Genomic DNA, 18,494 nt, shown 5'->3' with positions numbered 1-18,494 from the left:
TCTTTGTGCATCGGTAGAACCCATGAACTCTGTTTTTGTGCCAATGTTATTTATGAGTATACGAATTGAATGCTGAATGTTTGTTTTACAAAGCTAGTTTTTGGCTGAAAATTTAGGTTATTGTTTTTGTTTAGAAAGAATTCTGCCAAAACTTAGTTCTTGAAAGAGATGAGGCAGAATCAAATGGTATACTTGTTTTGCTTGATTTTAATTGTTTTTTGTCGTGCAGATTTGCCTGTGGATCAACCGAAAACGAGTGTTTGGGTGACCTTAGCCAAGGCTGCCGGATCGGATACTATATGTCTGTCTAATTCGGAACCAGAAAAGCCTTTCTCAACCTGTTTGGTTGGTGTGCCAGTGAAAGAGTTTCCTTTGGTCAGAAAAGAATCCAATGGTAAACCAGGTGGAATTGACAATGGAAACAGTCCTTCCTTCAATTGGAACATTTGTTTGAAAAAACTTCTCAGGGCAGCAAATGTTTCAAACAGTTGGGATGTGTTTCTGGAGACGGACCAATATCCACGGCAATTGCCAAAAGGGTATTGGATCATTTGCGGAGACAGAGGTTGGCAAGGCATTCCAGCCCACCTTGAAGGTGGCCCTTGTAGCATTGGTATGCTTACCATAATTGCCCCCACTGCCAAAGCAGTGATGATAAAGAAACAAAGGAAAACAAGAGCTGTTCCTCATTATGATGAGAACTGTCAGAGTGATTTTATGCCTTGGAATGCCGCCAGAAGGCTTTCAGCAGGTATATTTCTACCCCAATTGGCTTCAGCTGTGGCATTGAGACAATTAGATCGAGTTGGATGTTGGCTGAGCAAACAAGCTAATGCCACATCCTCCGCAATCAGTGATATGTTGACCGATGTTGATAGTATTAGACATGCTACTCTTCAAAACAGAGCAGCCATTGATTTTCTTTTACTGGCACAAGGACATGGTTGTGAGGAATTTGAAGGATTGTGTTGTATGAATTTGTCTGATCATTCTGAATCCATTCACAAAAGCATTCAAAAATTAAAGGATCTGACAGCCCAAATTAAAGAAGATGGAGGTTCCTGGTTGGATGATTTGTTTCAAAATTGGAGTTTTGCACCTTGGCTAAGGCAACTTTGCAAGATAGGTCTTTACACATTAGGTGTTCTAATACTGATATTGATAGTGGCACCTTGTATACTCTGTTGTGTTCGGCGAATGATGAACAAAACAGTCCGAGAAGTTTTTGTCATTCAAGCAGGAGAATTAGGAAGTAGAAGCACAGAGAGTGTACGAAATCTCACGAAAGCAGTAGATGAGTGTATTGACATGAACGAAGGTTTTGAATTAAGGCCTTGGAATCGACCAGAGTTTTTTGAACGATGCCTTGTGACTGTTGCCAAACGTGATTCATATCTCTCTTTCAGGGATTGGGTCTTCACAGCATTAAGTTGCTGTGCCGTAATATAGCAATGCTTCAGTTTAGTGAAAATAGGTCTTCAGCAGATAATAAGCAGAAATTTTGCAATAGAGCTATGAAACGCAAATAGCAAGCGACAAGAAAATGAAAGCTTCTGGGTCAAACAGAGAGGGGGAAATGTTGGAATCCATAAGGTTAGAGGATTTTTAAGAAATGGTTACAAAGAAGTATGTAGGCCTTAGACTGGAGTTTTGTTAGCATTGCAGAAAAGTTTCCCATGCAAGCAGAAAAAGTTTTCCATGCAAGCAGAAAAGTTTCCCAAGCAGTAGACGTGACAAATAACAATAGGCTTCTGTAGAATTGGCTTTAGGATGGCAACAAGGTTATTTAATGTATATCTTTAGAAGGTTAGCATGAATAGAACTCTGTTCTTTGTCTCTTATCAACTAGTCTTTGTTTTAGCTACGATTACCTATGTTTTATAAGATTGGATAGAATGCTTGTCAAGATGTGTTTTCTGTGTCTGATTGGCTGAATTCTAGTTTGAGATGATTTTATGTATTGCTGTATGAACCCTGTTGAAGGAGACATTTTTTGGTGTGGATCAGTGAGCTGTCATGTCTCCATTTTGTATTTTGAGACTGATGTGCTGGAAATAAAAGCAAAAATCTCTTCACTGGTCTGGTTACCATGTTATCCATATTTGGATATTTTGCCGCGGGCTAGCGGGTTCCTTTTTTAAAGCGTGGGTTCCTGACACTATTGGACTTATACCTGTCCCGTCCCCCGCATATTGGTGCCTCGTGTGAGGACGTAGAATAGAAGAAAAAGAAAGAAAAATCGTGGAAGTACCAGCTGCGGAGACCCAAGTGTTAACAAGGAGCACACTGTATCATCTCTCCCGCCGAAGCCAAGAAAATTGTAAGTAACTTATCTCGGGAGAGCGCTTGGGTGACGTCTGGAGGCAAAATAGAGAAAAAGAAAATTTCTAAAAGAACACAAAAATGGGAACGAATTTATCAAAAGTTGAATGGGATGTTTTTCATCAATTAGAGACAATGTTACAAGAAAAAGGTCACTCTGAAATTTCAAAAACTGAGCTTAAAAACTTACTTATCTGGGTTAAAGCGAATATGCAAGATTTAAATCTGCAGTCTGCTTTTACTTTTCATTTTTGGGATCAGATAAACTGGAGCATCTATAATCTAGTCTCTCTCAAAAAAGATGAAAGCTTAAGAGAACTTATGCCGGTTTGTAGAGCGCTGTTGGAGCACTGTTTTAAACAAACGGATAATAATAAGATCAACTTGGACTCAGAAAACAAAGCTTCTTGTTCTGTCTCATTAAATTCCAGTAAACCGGAGACTCTGTGTGTATCGGAGAATGTTACAAGTGTTGTTGCAAATGCTGAAAGTATTGCTTTGAACTCTGTTGAACAAAATCTTTCTTCTCTCTCTCTGGGAAAAAATGAGACTTTTGGACTTTTCTTTGGGTTGTTCTGTTAATGTAAAAATATGTGACTCTTGTAAGGGGGATGTAACAAAGTGTGTAAAAGATGGAAATGAAAAAGTGACTGTACTTCCTAAAATTGTTTGTGCAGGGACACTGAAACCTGAATTGGATTCTGTTGGGCCTGGGGTGGAGGCTGAGGTGGCTGCTTCCACTCGGGAAATTGTGGATCCGGGGAACTCTTTTTCAGTTAAGCAAAAACATGGTTGTTCTGGTGTTTGTCTTTGTGACACAAATGGTCTTTGAAAACCTGTATGGAGGAAAAACCCATTCCATTATTAACAAGGGATCTTGGTCTGTGGCATCCCACTGGAAAATGAGACCACAAAGCTGCATCTTCTCTCCTAAGATTGCAAGAAAGAAAGGATTTTCAGGAACGCAGCGATGAGCTTGTCTTTCTTGAAGAGCTTCTGTGACTTTGTCGAGAGCAGCACGAGCTTCAGGGTATAATGTTCTTGGCGAAGTGATGTCGCAACTTCCTTTCAGCAAATGGAAGAGCGGACTCAGTTCATCATTGGTGATTCCCAACATCAGTCTGACCCAGTTGATTTCTCCTGTTGTCACAGTCATCTTCCATCCCAGGTACTTCTAAGGTGAAACTTGTTGAATTTTCGTTGCAGAGATTTCAAGTCCAGCTTTTTGAATTTCAGCAACAACACAGTCGCCAGTTTCTTCCATCTCTTCCTTTCAAAGGACTCCACCCTTAAAGCCAATTTTTCTTTCTCTGTATCTATAGATTGACAAAGACCAGAACAACCATGTTTTTGCTTAACTGAAAAAGAGTTCCCCGGAACCACAATTTCCCGAGTGGAAGCAGCCACCTCAGCCTCCACCCCAGGCCCAACAGAATCCAATTCAGGTTTCAGTGTCCCTGCACAAACAATTTTAGGAAGTACAGTCACTTTTTCATTTCCATCTTTTACACACTTTGTTCCATCCCCCTTACAAGAGTCACATATTTTTACATTAACAGAACAACGCAAAGAAAAGTCCAAAAGAGTCTCATTTTTTCCCAGAGAGAGAGAAGAAAGATTTTGTTCAACAGAGTTCAAAGCAATACTTTCAGCATTTGCAACAACACTTGTAACATTCTCTGATACACACAGAGTCTCCGGTTTACTGGAATTTAATGAGACAGAACCAGAAGCTTTGTTTTCTGAGTCCAAGTTGATCTTATTATTATCCGTTTGTTTAAAACAGTGCTCCAACAGCGCTCTACAAACCGGCATAAGTTCTCTTAAGCTTTCATCTTTTTTGAGAGAGACTAGATTATGGATTCTCCAGTTTATCTGATCCCTAAAATGAAAAGTAAAAGCAGACTGCAGATTTAAATCTTGCGTATTTGCTTTAACCCAGATAAGTAAGTTTTTAAGCTCAGTTTTTGAAATTTCAGAGTGACCTTTTTCTTGTAACATTGTCTCTAATTAATGAAAAACATCCCATTCAACTTTTGATAAATTCGTTCCCATTTTTGTGTCCTTGTAATAATTTTCTTTTTCTCTATTTTTCCTCCCAACGTCACCCAAGCGCTCTCCCGAGATAAGTTACTTACAATTTTCTTGGCTTCGGCGGGAGAGATGATACAGTGTGCTCCTTGTTAACACTTGGGTCTCCGCAGCTGGTACTTCCACGATTTTTCTTTGTTTTTCTTCTATTCTACGTCCTCACACGAGGCACCAATATGCGGGGGACGGGACAGGTATAAGTCCAATAGTGTCAGGAACCCACGCCTTAAAAAAGGAACCCGCTAGCCCGCAGCAAAATATCCAAATATGGATAACATGGTAACCAGACCAGTGAAGAGATTTTTGCTTTTATTTCCAGCACATCAGTCTCAAAATACAAAATGGAGACATGACAGCTCACTGATCCACACCAAAAAATGTCTCCTTCAACAGGGCTCATACAGCAATACATAAAATCATCTCAGACTAGAATTCAGCCAATCAGACACAGAAAACACATCTTGACAAGCATTCTATCCAATCTTATAAAACATAGGTAATCGTAGCTAAAACAAGGACTAGTTGATAAGAGACAAAGAAAAGAGTTCTATTCATGCTAGCCTTCTAAAGATATACATTAAATAACCTTGTTGCCATCCTAAAGCCAATTCTACAGAAGCCTATTTTTATTTGTCACGTCTACTGCTTGGGAAACTTTTCTGCTTGCATGGAAAACTTTTTCTGCTTGCATGGGAAACTTTTCTGCAATGCTAACAAAACTCCAGTCTAAGGCCTACATACTTCTTTGTAACCATTTCTTAAAAATCCTCTAACCTTATGGATTCCAACATTTCCCCCTCTCTGTTTGACCCAGAAGCTTTCATTTTCTTGTCGCTTGCTATTTGCGTTTCATAGCTCTATTGCAAAATTTCTGCTTATTATCTGCTGAAGACCTATTTTCACTAAACTGAAGCATTGCTATATTACGGCACAGCAACTTAATGCTGTGAAGACCCAATCCCTGAAAGAGAGATATGAATCACGTTTGGCAACAGTCACAAGGCATCGTTCAAAAAACTCTGGTCGATTCCAAGGCCTTAATTCAAAACCTTCGTTCATGTCAATACCCTCATCTACTGCTTTCGTGAGATTTCGTACACTCTCTGTGCTTCTACTTCCTAGTTCTCCTGCTTGAATGACAAAAACTTCTCGGACTGTTTTGTTCATCATTCGCCGAAGACAACAGAGTATACAAGGTGCCACTATCAATATCAGTATTAGAACACCTAATATGTAAAGACCTATCTTGCAAAGTTGCCTTAGCCAAGGTGCAAAACTCCAATTTTGAAACAAATCATCCAACCAGGAACCTCCATCTTCTTTAATTTGGGCTGTCAGATCCTTTAATTTTTGAATGCTTTTGTGAATGGATTCAGAATGATCAGACAAATTCATACAACACAATCCTTCAAATTCCTCACAACCATGTCCTTGTGCCAGTAAGAGAAAATCAATGGCTGCTCTGTTTTGAAGAGTAGCATGTCTAATACTATCAACATCGGTCAACATATCACTGATTGCGGAGGATGTGGCATTAGCTTGTTTGCTCAGCCAACATCCAACTCGATCTAATTGTCTCAATGCCACAGCTGAAGCCAATTGGGGTAGAAATATACCTGCTGAAAGCCTTCTGGCGGCATTCCAAGGCATAAAATCACTCTGACAGTTCTCATCATAATGAGGAACAGCTCTTGTTTTCCTTTGTTTCTTTTTCATCACTGCTTTGGCAGTGGGGGCAATTATGGTAAGCATACCAATGCTACAAGGGCCACCTTCAAGGTGGGCTGGAATGCCTTGCCAACCTCTGTCTCCGCAAATGATCCAATACCCTTTTGGCAATTGCCGTGGATATTGGTCCGTCTCCAGAAACACATCCCAACTGTTTGAAACATTTGCTGCCCTGAGAAGTTTTTTCGAACAAATGTTCCAATTGAAGGAAGGACTGTTTCCATTGTCAATTCCACCTGGTTTACCATTGGATTCTTTTCTGACCAAAGGAAACTCTTTCACTGGCACACCAACCAAACAGGTTGAGAAAGGCTTTTCTGGTTCCGAATTAGACAGACATATAGTATCCGATCCGGCAGCCTTGGCTAAGGTCACCCAAACACTCGTTTTCGGTTGATCCACAGGCAAATCTGCACGACAAAAAACAATTAAAATCAAGCAAAACAAGTATACCATTTGATTCTGCCCCATCTCTTTCAAGAACTAAGTTTTGGCAGAATTCTTTCTAAACAAAAACAATAACCTAAATTTTCAGCCAAAAATTTGCTTCGTTAGACAAACATTCAGCATTCAATTCGTATACTCATAAATAACATTGGCACAAAATCAGAGTTCATGGGTTCCACCGATGCACAAAGAACGTCAGGCACAAGAGGCGTCAGGCGAGACCCGGGATCCTTCCATTCGGTCCACGTCTGCGTACTCGCTTCCTCAGTTCTAGGCTCGACAACAGGTTCTGAAGTGCGATACGGTTTGACGTTTTTGGCAGGAACCCACTTAATTCTTCCAGCACCTGTGGAAATAGAAGCATACCCTTTGCCCCACGTTATTAATTGAAATGGGCCTTCCATCTGTCCAGAGTCAGGGTTTCTAATTAGAAGAGGAGGATGTTCTTTCAGTTTTGCCTGTGTGCTATTTGAAAAGTGTCTAAAGATTGGTGGATCTGGTTCTGTACTTGAACTTTTTAGACAATTAAAACCATACAAAGCCTTACTCAGTCTCATCTGTGGGGTGATTTCCGTTCCCCCTCTCTGTTGATCTAATATGCGTTTTAAGGTTTGATGTGTTCTTTCAATGATTGCTTGGCTTGTGGGAGAGTGGGGAATACCAAAAATGTGTCGAACACCCCATTCATTTAAAAATGTGGCCAATTTTTGAGATATGTATGCGGGACCATTGTCAGTTTTTACTTCTTGGGGTATACCCAATGAAGCAAAAGCTTGCAGGAAATGATGACAGGCATGGCTGCCAGTTTCACCTGTGTGAAGGGAAGCAAAAACTGCACCAGAGAACGTGTCTATGGAAACATGAATATTTTTAAATTTACCAAAAGAAGGCTATTTAGTAACACCTGTTTGCCACAACTGTAGGCTTTGTAAGCCTCGGGGGTTGATTGCTCCTGTAGAAACAGGAGGTTGTACCAATTGACAGTCAGGGCAAGTATGAATGATAGCTTTAGCTTGACTTTTAGTGATTTGGAACATTCGCATGAGTGCTTGTGCATTTTGGTGGAAAAAGGCATGACTCGATTTTGCTTGTTCAAAAATATTTGGCAATGTGTTAGAAATGACCATTGTCAGCTTGTCCGCTCTTGCATTTCCTTCCACTAAAAATCCAGGAAGTGAAGAATGCGCCCTAATGTGAGAAACAAAATATGGATTAGTTCTATATTGCAAAGTTATAAAAAGACATGAAAGCCAACGATGTACAGTTTCATTACTAACATCCTTTAAAATGGAACCTTCTATTCTCCTGACTACATTAGCAACATAAGCAGAATCTGTGACCAAATTAAAAGGCTGAGGAAACAGCTGAAAAGCTCAAACTACTGCAGCAAGCTCAACAATTTGAGGGGATCCCTCTACTGTTTGAATATCAGATTCCCAAACATCAGTCTTTTGATTAAACCAAGTCACAACGGACTTGTGGCTTTTACCAGAGCCATCAGTGAAGAGAGTCACAGCATGTAAAGGTTCTTCACTTAATTTAGGTTTTTCTCTGAAACTCAATTTTGCTTGCAGTAGTTTGTGAGCTGGATAGTGTATGGAACAAACACCTGGAAAACCTAAGAATGCATATTGTAAATCATCAGAATTTTGCATTGCCCAATTGAAATAATCATTTTTCAATGGCAAATAGATAACTGAACATTCTTGACCTGCCAAAGTTAACAATCTGGTTCTAGCCTTAATTATAATGTATGCAATCATTTCTAAAACTGAGCAAATGGTCTTTGAAAACCTGTAGTATTGGAAAATAAAGCTCCCAATATTACCAGTTAGATTGTGCCTGGGCCAGTCTGACCCTCGCTGCTGGGCCAAAGGCAGCAACTGCGGTTTAACACCCCAGAGATACCTTGGCTTGCTGGTGGTTGCAGCTGGGCACTGAACAAGTCCAGGCTTGTAAGGGACCCCGTTACCTCAGGAGGAATAGCTTCAGGCGATGGTGAAGAGAAAAAGGAGAGATTCTGCTGGAGGGTTTAATGTCCAGAGGTTTATTCCATGGTTACAGAGGTCTGAACGTGAGCAACTGCTCCAACAGAATAAGGACCGCATGGTCTGATCACCTTTTTAAGCTCAGGGACAGGGGGAGGGGAGGTACAGGTGAGCCACCAACCAGGTGAGAGGGGCAGGGTCTCAGGGGAAGATGACACCCAGACAGGCCAATGACCTCTGGGCATAGGGGCATCCTTTAAACTTGACCAACCACACGACGCCTTGCTGGAACGTTTAGCCTGATTGACAGGACTCACTCAGCATGGGGGCAAGGGGGAAGGGATAGACGTATAGGCACACCTGGGAAAGTGACCTGGAAGGCCAAAATGGGACATCACAGCACACCACAACACTGTAGGGAGGAAAAACCCATTCCATTATTAACAAAGGATCTTGTTCTGTGGCATCCCACTGGAAAATGAGACCACAAAGCTGCATCTTCTCTCCTAAGATTGCAAGAAAGAAAGGATTTTCAGGAACGCAGCGATGAGCTTGTCTTTTTTGAAGAGCTTCTGTGACTTTGTCGAGAGCAGCACGAGCTTCAGGGATGAAAGTTCTTGGCCAAGTGATGTCGCAACTTCCTCTCAGCAAATGGAAGAGCGGACTCAGTTCATCATTGGTGATTCCCAACATCGGTCTGACCCAGTTGATTTCTCCTAGAAGTTGTTGTAACTCTTGTAGGTTGTTGACTCTGGTTCGGATCTGAATTTTCTGTGGTATTATTGTCGTCTTCCATCATCTTCCATCCCAGGTACTTCTAAGGTGAAACTTGTTGAATTTTCGTTGCAGAGATTTCAAGTCCAGCTTTTTGAATTTCAGCAACAACACAGTCGCGAGTTTCTTCCATCTCTTCCTTTCAAAGGACTCCACCCTTAAAGCCAATTTTTCTTTCTCTGTATCTATAGATTGACAAACACCAGAAAAACCATGTTTTTGCTTAACTGAAAAAGAGTTCCCCGGAACCACAATTTCCCGAGTGGAAGCAGCCACCTCAGCCTCCACCCCAGGCCCAACAGAATCCAATTCAGGTTTCAGTGTCCCTGCACAAACAATTTTAGGAAGTACAGTCACTTTTTCATTTCCATCTTTTACACACTTTGTTCCATCCCCCTTACAAGAGTCACATATTTTTACATTAACAGAACAACGCGAAGAAAAGTCCAAAAGAGTCTCATTTTTTCCCAGAGAGAGAGAAGAAAGATTTTGTTCAACAGAGTTCAAAGCAATACTTTCAGCATTTGCAACAACACTTGTAACATTCTCCCATACTCACACAGTCTCCGGTTTACTGGAATTTAATGAGACAGAACCAGAAGCTTTGTTTTCTGAGTCCAAGTTGATCTTATTATTATCAGTTTGTTTAAAACAGTGCTCCAACAGCGCTCTACAAACCGGCATAAGTTCTCTTAAGCTTTCATCTTTTTTGAGAGAGACTAGATTATAGATTCTCCAGTTTATCTGATCCCAAAAATGAAAAGTAAAAGCAGACTGCAGATTTAAATCTTGCGTATTCGCTTTAACCCAGATAAGTAAGTTTTTAAGCTCAGTTTTTGAAATTTCAGAGTGACCTTTTTCTTGTAACATTGTCTCTAATTGATGAAAAACATCCCATTCAACTTTTGATAAATTCGTTCCCATTTTTGTGTTCTTTTAATAATTTTCTTTTTCGCTATTTTGCCTCCCAACGTCACCCAAGCGCTCTCCCGAGATAAGTTACTTACAATTTTCTTGGCTTTGGCGGGAGAGATGATACAGTGTGCTCCTTGTTAACACTTGGGTCTCCGCAGCTGGTACTTCCACGATTTTTCTTTGTTTTTCTTCTATTCTACGTCCTCACACGAGGCACCAATATGCGGGGGACGGGACAGGTATAAGTCCAATAGTGTCAGGAACCCACGCCTTAAAAAAGGAACCTGCTAGCCCGCGGCAAAATATCCAAATATGGATAACATGGTAACCAGACCAGTGAAGAGATTTTTGCTTTTATTTCCAGCACATCAGTCTCAAAATACAAAATGGAGACATGACAGCTCACTGATCCACACCAAAAAATGTCTCCTTCAACAGGGCTCATACAGCAATACATAAAATCATCTCAGACTAGAATTCAGCCAATCAGACACAGAAAACACATCTTGACAAGCATTCTATCCAATCTTATAAAACATAGGTAATCGTAGCTAAAACAAAGATTAATTGATAAGAGACAAAGAACAGAGTTCTATTCATGCTGGCCTTCTAAAGATATACATTAAATAACCTTGTTGCCATCCTAAAGCCAATTCTACAGAAGCCTATTTTTATTTGTCACGTCTACTGCTTGGGAAACTTTTCTGCTTGCATGGAAAACTTTTTCTGCTTGCATGGGAAACTTTTCTGCAATGCTAACAAAACTCCAGTCTAAGGCCTACATACTTCTTTGTAACCATTTCTTAACAATCCTCTAACCTTATGGATTCCAACATTTCCCCCTCTCTGTTTGACCCAGAAGCTTTCATTTTCTTGTCGCTTGCTATTTGCGTTTCATAGCTCTATTGCAAAATTTCTGCTTATTATCTGCTGAAGACCTATTTTCACTAAACTGAAGCATTGCTATATTACAGCACAGCAACTTAATGCTGTGAAGACCCAATCCCTGAAAGAGAGATATGAATCACGTTTGGCAACAGTCACAAGGCATCGTTCAAAAAACTCTGGTCGATTCCAAGGCCTTAATTCAAAACCTTCGTTCATGTCAATACACTCATCTACTGCTTTCGTGAGATTTCGTACACTCTCTGTGCTTCTACTTCCTAATTCTCCTGCTTGAATGACAAAAACTTCTCGGACTGTTTTGTTCATCATTCGCCGAAGACAACAGAGTATACAAGGTGCCACTATCAATATCAGTATTAGAACACCTAATATGTAAAGACCTATCTTGCAAAGTTGCCTTAGCCAAGGTGCAAAACTCCAATTTTGAAACAAATCATCCAACCAGGAACCTCCATCTTCTTTAATTTGGGCTGTCAGATCCTTTAATTTTTGAATGCTTTTGTGAATGGATTCAGAATGATCAGACAAATTCATACAACACAATCCTTCCAATTCCTCACAACCATGTCCTTGTGCCAGTAAGAGAAAATCAATGGCTGCTCTGTTTTGAAGAGTAGCATGTCTAATACTATCAACATCGGTCAACATATCACTGATTGCGGAGGATGTGGCATTAGCTTGTTTGCTCAGCCAACATCCAACTCGATCTAATTGTCTCAATGCCACAGCTGAAGCCAATTGGGGTAGAAATATACCTGCTGAAAGCCTTCTGGCGGCATTCCAAGGCATAAAATCACTCTGACAGTTCTCATCATAATGAGGAACAGCTCTTGTTTTCCTTTGTTTCTTTTTCATCACTGTCTTTGGCAGTGGGGGCAATTATGGTAAGCATACCAATGCTACAAGGGCCACCTTCAAGGTGGGCTGGAATGCCTTGCCAACCTCTGTCTCCGCAAATGATCCAATACCCTTTTGGCAATTGCCGTGGATATTGGTCCGTCTCCAGAAACACATCCCAACTGTTTGAAACATTTGCTGCCCTGAGAAGTTTTTTCGAACAAATGTTCCAATTGAAGGAAGGACTGTTTCCATTGTCAATTCCACCTGGTTTACCATTGGATTCTTTTCTGACCAAAGGAAACTCTTTCACTGGCACACCAACCAAACAGGTTGAGAAAGGCTTTTCTGGTTCCGAATTAGACAGACATATAGTATCCGATCCGGCAGCCTTGGCTAAGGTCACCCAAACACTCGTTTTCGGTTGATCCACAGGCAAATCTGCACGACAAAAAACAATTAAAATCAAGCAAAACAAGTATACCATTTGATTCTGCCCCATCTCTTTCAAGAACTAAGTTTTGGCAGAATTCTTTCTAAACAAAAACAATAACCTAAATTTTCAGCCAAAAATTAGCTTTGTTAAACAAACATTCAGCATTCAATTCGTATACTCATAAATAACATTGGCACAAAATCAGAGTTCATGGGTTCCACTGATGCACAAAGAACGTCAGGCACAAGAGGCGTCAGGCGAGACCCGGGATCCTTTGATTCGGTCCACGTCTGCGTACTCGCTTCCTCAGTTCTAGGCTCGACAACGGGTTCTGAAGTGCGATACGGTTTGACGTTTTTGGCAGGAACCCACTTAATTCTTCCAGCACCTGTGGAAATAGAAGCATACCCTTTGCCCCACGTTATTAATTGAAACGGGCCTTCCATCTGTCCAGAGTCAGGGTTTCTAATTAGAAGAGGAGGATGTTCTTTCAGTTTTGCCTGTGTGCTATTTGAAAAGTGTCTAAAGATTGGTGGATCTGGTTCTGTACTTGAACTTTTTAGACAATTAAAACCATACAAAGCCTTACTCAGTCTCATCTGTGGGGTGATTTCCGTTCCCCCTCTCTGTTGATCTAATATGCGTTTTAAGGTTTGATGTGTTCTTTCAATGATTGCTTGGCTTGTGGGAGAGTGGGGAATACCAAAAATGTGTCAAACACCCCATTCATTTAAAAATGTGGCCAATTTTTGAGATATGTATGCGGGACCATTGTCAGTTTTTACTTCTTGGGGTATACCCAATGAAGCAAAAGCTTGCAGGAAATGATGACAGGCATGGCTGCCAGTTTCACCTGTGTGAAGGGAAGCAAAAACTGCACCAGAGAACGTGTCTATGGAAACATGAATATTTTTAAATTTACCAAAAGAAGGCTATTTAGTAACACCTGTTTGCCACAACTGTAGGCTTTGTAAGCCTCGGGGGTTGATTGCTCCTGTAGAAACAGGAGGTTGTACCAATTGACAGTCAGGGCAAGTATGAATGATAGCTTTAGCTTGACTTTTAGTGATTTGGAACATTCGCATGAGTGCTTGTGCATTTTGGTGGAAAAAGGCATGACTCAATTTTGCTTGTTCAAAAATATTTGGCAATGTGTTAGAAATGACCATTGTCAGCTTGTCCGCTCTTGCATTTCCTTCCACTAAAAATCCAGGAAGTGAAGAATGCGCCCTAATGTGAGAAACAAAATATGGATTAGTTCTATATTGCAAAGTTATAAAAAGACATGAAAGCCAACGATGTACAGTTTCATTACTAACATCCTTTAAAATGGAACCTTCTATTCTCCTGACTACATTAGCAACATAAGCAGAATCTGTGACCAAATTAAAAGGCTGAGGAAACAGCTGAAAAGCTCAAACTACTGCAGCAAGCTCAACAATTTGAGGGGATCCCTCTACTGTTTGAATATCAGATTCCCAAACATCAGTCTTTTGATTAAACCAAGTCACAACGGACTTGTGGCTTTTACCAGAGCCATCAGTGAAGAGAGTCACAGCATGTAAAGGTTCTTCACTTAATTTAGGTTTTTCTCTGAAACTCAATTTTGCTTGCAGTAGTTTGTGAGCTGGATAGTGTATGGAACAAACACCTGGAAAACCTAAGAATGCATATTGTAAATCATCAGAATTTTGCATTGCCCAATTGAAATAATCATTTTTCAATGGCAAATAGATAACTGAACATTCTTGACCTGCCAAAGTTAACAATCTGGTTCTAGCCTTAATTATAATGTATGCAATCATTTCTAAAACTGAGCAAATGGTCTTTGAAAACCTGTAGTATTGGAAAATAAAGCTCCCAATATTACCAGTTAGATTGTGCCTGGGCCAGTCTGACCCTCGCTGCTGGGCCAAAGGCAGCAACTGCGGTGTAACACCCCAGAGATACCTTGGCTTGCTGGTGGTTGCAGCTGGGCACTGAACAAGTCCAGGCTTGTAAGGGACCCCGTTACCTCAGGAGGAATAGCTTCAGGCGATGGTGAAGAGAAAAAGGAGAGATTCTGCTGGAGGGTTTAATGTCCAGAGGTTTATTCCATGGTTACAGAGGTCTGAACGTGAGCAACTGCTCCAACAGAATAAGGACCGCATGGTCTGATCACCTTTTTAAGCTCAGGGACAGGGGGAGGGGAGGTACAGGTGAGCCACCAACCAGGTGAGAGGGGCAGGGTCTCAGGGGAAGATGACACCCAGACAGGCCAATGACCTCTGGGCATAGGGGCATCCTTTAAACTTGACCAACCACACGACGCCTTGCTGGAACGTTTAGCCTGATTGACAGGACTCACTCAGCATGGGGGCAAGGGGGAAGGGATAGACGTATAGGCACACCTGGGAAAGTGACCTGGAAGGCCAAAATGGGACATCACAGCACACCACAACACTGTAGGGAGGAAAAACCCATTCCATTATTAACAAAGGATCTTGTTCTGTGGCATCCCACTGGAAAATGAGACCACAAAGCTGCATCTTCTCTCCTAAGATTGCAAGAAAGAAAGGATTTTCAGGAACGCAGCGATGAGCTTGTCTTTTTTGAAGAGCTTCTGTGACTTTGTCGAGAGCAGCACGAGCTTCAGGGATGAAAGTTCTTGGCCAAGTGATGTCGCAACTTCCTCTCAGCAAATGGAAGAGCGGACTCAGTTCATCATTGGTGATTCCCAACATCGGTCTGACCCAGTTGATTTCTCCTAGAAGTTGTTGTAACTCTTGTAGGTTGTTGACTCTGGTTCGGATCTGAATTTTCTGTGGTATTATTGTCGTCTTCCATCATCTTCCATCCCAGGTACTTCTAAGGTGAAACTTGTTGAATTTTCGTTGCAGAGATTTCAAGTCCAGCTTTTTGAATTTCAGCAACAACACAGTCGCGAGTTTCTTCCATCTCTTCCTTTCAAAGGACTCCACCCTTAAAGCCAATTTTTCTTTCTCTGTATCTATAGATTGACAAACACCAGAAAAACCATGTTTTTGCTTAACTGAAAAAGAGTTCCCCGGAACCACAATTTCCCGAGTGGAAGCAGCCACCTCAGCCTCCACCCCAGGCCCAACAGAATCCAATTCAGGTTTCAGTGTCCCTGCACAAACAATTTTAGGAAGTACAGTCACTTTTTCATTTCCATCTTTTACACACTTTGTTCCATCCCCCTTACAAGAGTCACATATTTTTACATTAACAGAACAACCCAAAGAAAAGTCCAAAAGAGTCTCATTTTTTCCCAGAGAGAGAGAAGAAAGATTTTGTTCAACAGAGTTCAAAGCAATACTTTCAGCATTTGCAACAACACTTGTAACATTCTCCCATACTCACACAGTCTCCGGTTTACTGGAATTTAATGAGACAGAACCAGAAGCTTTGTTTTCTGAGTCCAAGTTGATCTTATTATTATCAGTTTGTTTAAAACAGTGCTCCAACAGCGCTCTACAAACCGGCATAAGTTCTCTTAAGCTTTCATCTTTTTTGAGAGAGACTAGATTATAGATTCTCCAGTTTATCTGATCCCAAAAATGAAAAGTAAAAGCAGACTGCAGATTTAAATCTTGCGTATTCGCTTTAACCCAGATAAGTAAGTTTTTAAGCTCAGTTTTTGAAATTTCAGAGTGACCTTTTTCTTGTAACATTGTCTCTAATTGATGAAAAACATCCCATTCAACTTTTGATAAATTCGTTCCCATTTTTGTGTTCTTTTAATAATTTTCTTTTTCGCTATTTTGCCTCCCAACGTCACCCAAGCGCTCTCCCGAGATAAGTTACTTACAATTTTCTTGGCTTTGGCGGGAGAGATGATACAGTGTGCTCCTTGTTAACACTTGGGTCTCAGCAGCTGGTACTTCCACGATTTTTCTTTGTTTTTCTTCTATTCTACATCCTCACACGAGGCACCAATATGCGGGGGACGGGACAGGTATAAGTCCAATAGTGTCAGGAACCCACGCCTTAAAAAAGGAACCTGCTAGCCCGTGGCAAAATATCCAAATATGGATAACATGGTAACCAGACCAGTGAAGAGATTTTTGCTTTTATTTCCAGCACATCAGTCTCAAAATACAAAATGGAGACATGACAGCTCACTGATCCACACCAAAAAATGTCTCCTTCAACAGGGCTCATACAGCAATACATAAAATCATCTCAGACTAGAATTCAGCCAATCAGACACAGAAAACACATCTTGACAAGCATTCTATCCAATCTTATAAAACATAGGTAATCGTAGCTAAAACAAAGATTAATTGATAAGAGACAAAGAACAGAGTTCTATTCATGCTGGCCTTCTAAAGATATACATTAAATAACCTTGTTGCCATCCTAAAGCCAATTCTACAGAAGCCTATTTTTATTTGTCACGTCTACTGCTTGGGAAACTTTTCTGCTTGCATGGAAAACTTTTTCTGCTTGCATGGGAAACTTTTCTGCAATGCTAACAAAACTCCAGTCTAAGGCCTACATACTTCTTTGTAACCATTTCTTAACAATCCTCTAACCTTATGGATTCCAACATTTCCCCCTCTCTGTTTGACCCAGAAGCTTTCATTTTCTTGTCGCTTGCTATTTGCGTTTCATAGCTCTATTGCAAAATTTCTGCTTATTATCTGCTGAAGACCTATTTTCACTAAACTGAAGCATTGCTATATTACAGCACAGCAACTTAATGCTGTGAAGACCCAAGCCCTGAAAGAGAGATATGAATCACGTTTGGCAACAGTTACAAGGCATCGTTCAAAAAACTCTGGTCGATTCCAAGGCCTTAATTCAAAACCTTCGTTCATGTCAATACACTCATCTACTGCTTTCGTGAGATTTCGTACACTCTCTGTGCTTCTACTTCCTAATTCTCCTGCTTGAATGACAAAAACTTCTCGGACTGTTTTGTTCATCATTCGCCGAACACAACAGAGTATACAAGGTGCCACTATCAATATCAGTATTAGAACACCTAATATGTAAAGACCTATCTTGCAAAGTTGCCTTAGCCAAGGTGCAAAACTCCAATTTTGAAACAAATCATCCAACCAGGAACCTCCATCTTCTTTAATTTGGGCTGTCAGATCCTTTAATTTTTGAATGCTTTTGTGAATGGATTCAGAATGATCAGACAAATTCATACAACACAATCCTTCAAATTCCTCACAACCATGTCCTTGTGCCAGTAAGAGAAAATCAATGGCTGCTCTGTTTTGAAGAGTAGCATGTCTAATACTATCAACATCGGTCAACATATCACTGATTGCGGAGGATGTGGCATTAGCTTGTTTGCTCAGCCAACATCCAACTCGATCTAATTGTCTCAATGCCACAGCTGAAGCCAATTGGGGTAGAAATATACCTGCTGAAAGCCTTCTGGCGGCATTCCAAGGCATAAAATCACTCTGACAGTTCTCATCATAATGAGGAACAGCTCTTGTTTTCCTTTGTTTCTTTTTCATCACTGCTTTGGCAGTGGGGGCAATTATGGTAAGCATACCAATGCTACAAGGGCCACCTTCAAGGTGGGCTGGAATGCCTTGCCAACCTCTGTCTCCGCAAATGATCCAATACCCTTTTGGCAATTGCCGTGGATATTGGTCCGTCTCCAGAAACACATCCCAACTGTTTGAAACATTTGCTGCCCTGAGAAGTTTTTTCGAACAAATGTTCCAATTGAAGGAAGGACTGTTTCCATTGTCAATTCCACCTGGTTTACCATTGGATTCTTTTCTGACCAAAGGAAACTCTTTCACTGGCACACCAACCAAACAGGTTGAGAAAGGCTTTTCTGGTTCCGAATTAGACAGACATATAGTATCCGATCCGGCAGCCTTGCCTAAGGTCACCCAAACACTCGTTTTCGGTTGATCCACAGGCAAATCTGCACGACAAAAAACAATTAAAATCAAGCAAAACAAGTATACCATTTGATTCTGCCCCATCTCTTTCAAGAACTAAGTTTTGGCAGAATTCTTTCTAAACAAAAACAATAACCTAAATTTTCAGCCAAAAATTTGCTTCGTTAGACA

Source organism: Melospiza melodia, chromosome W (genome assembly GCF_035770615.1).
Source record: "Melospiza melodia melodia isolate bMelMel2 chromosome W, bMelMel2.pri, whole genome shotgun sequence".
In the NCBI taxonomy this organism is placed as follows: Eukaryota; Metazoa; Chordata; class Aves; order Passeriformes; family Passerellidae; genus Melospiza; species Melospiza melodia.
This window is presented reverse-complemented; position numbering follows the sequence as displayed.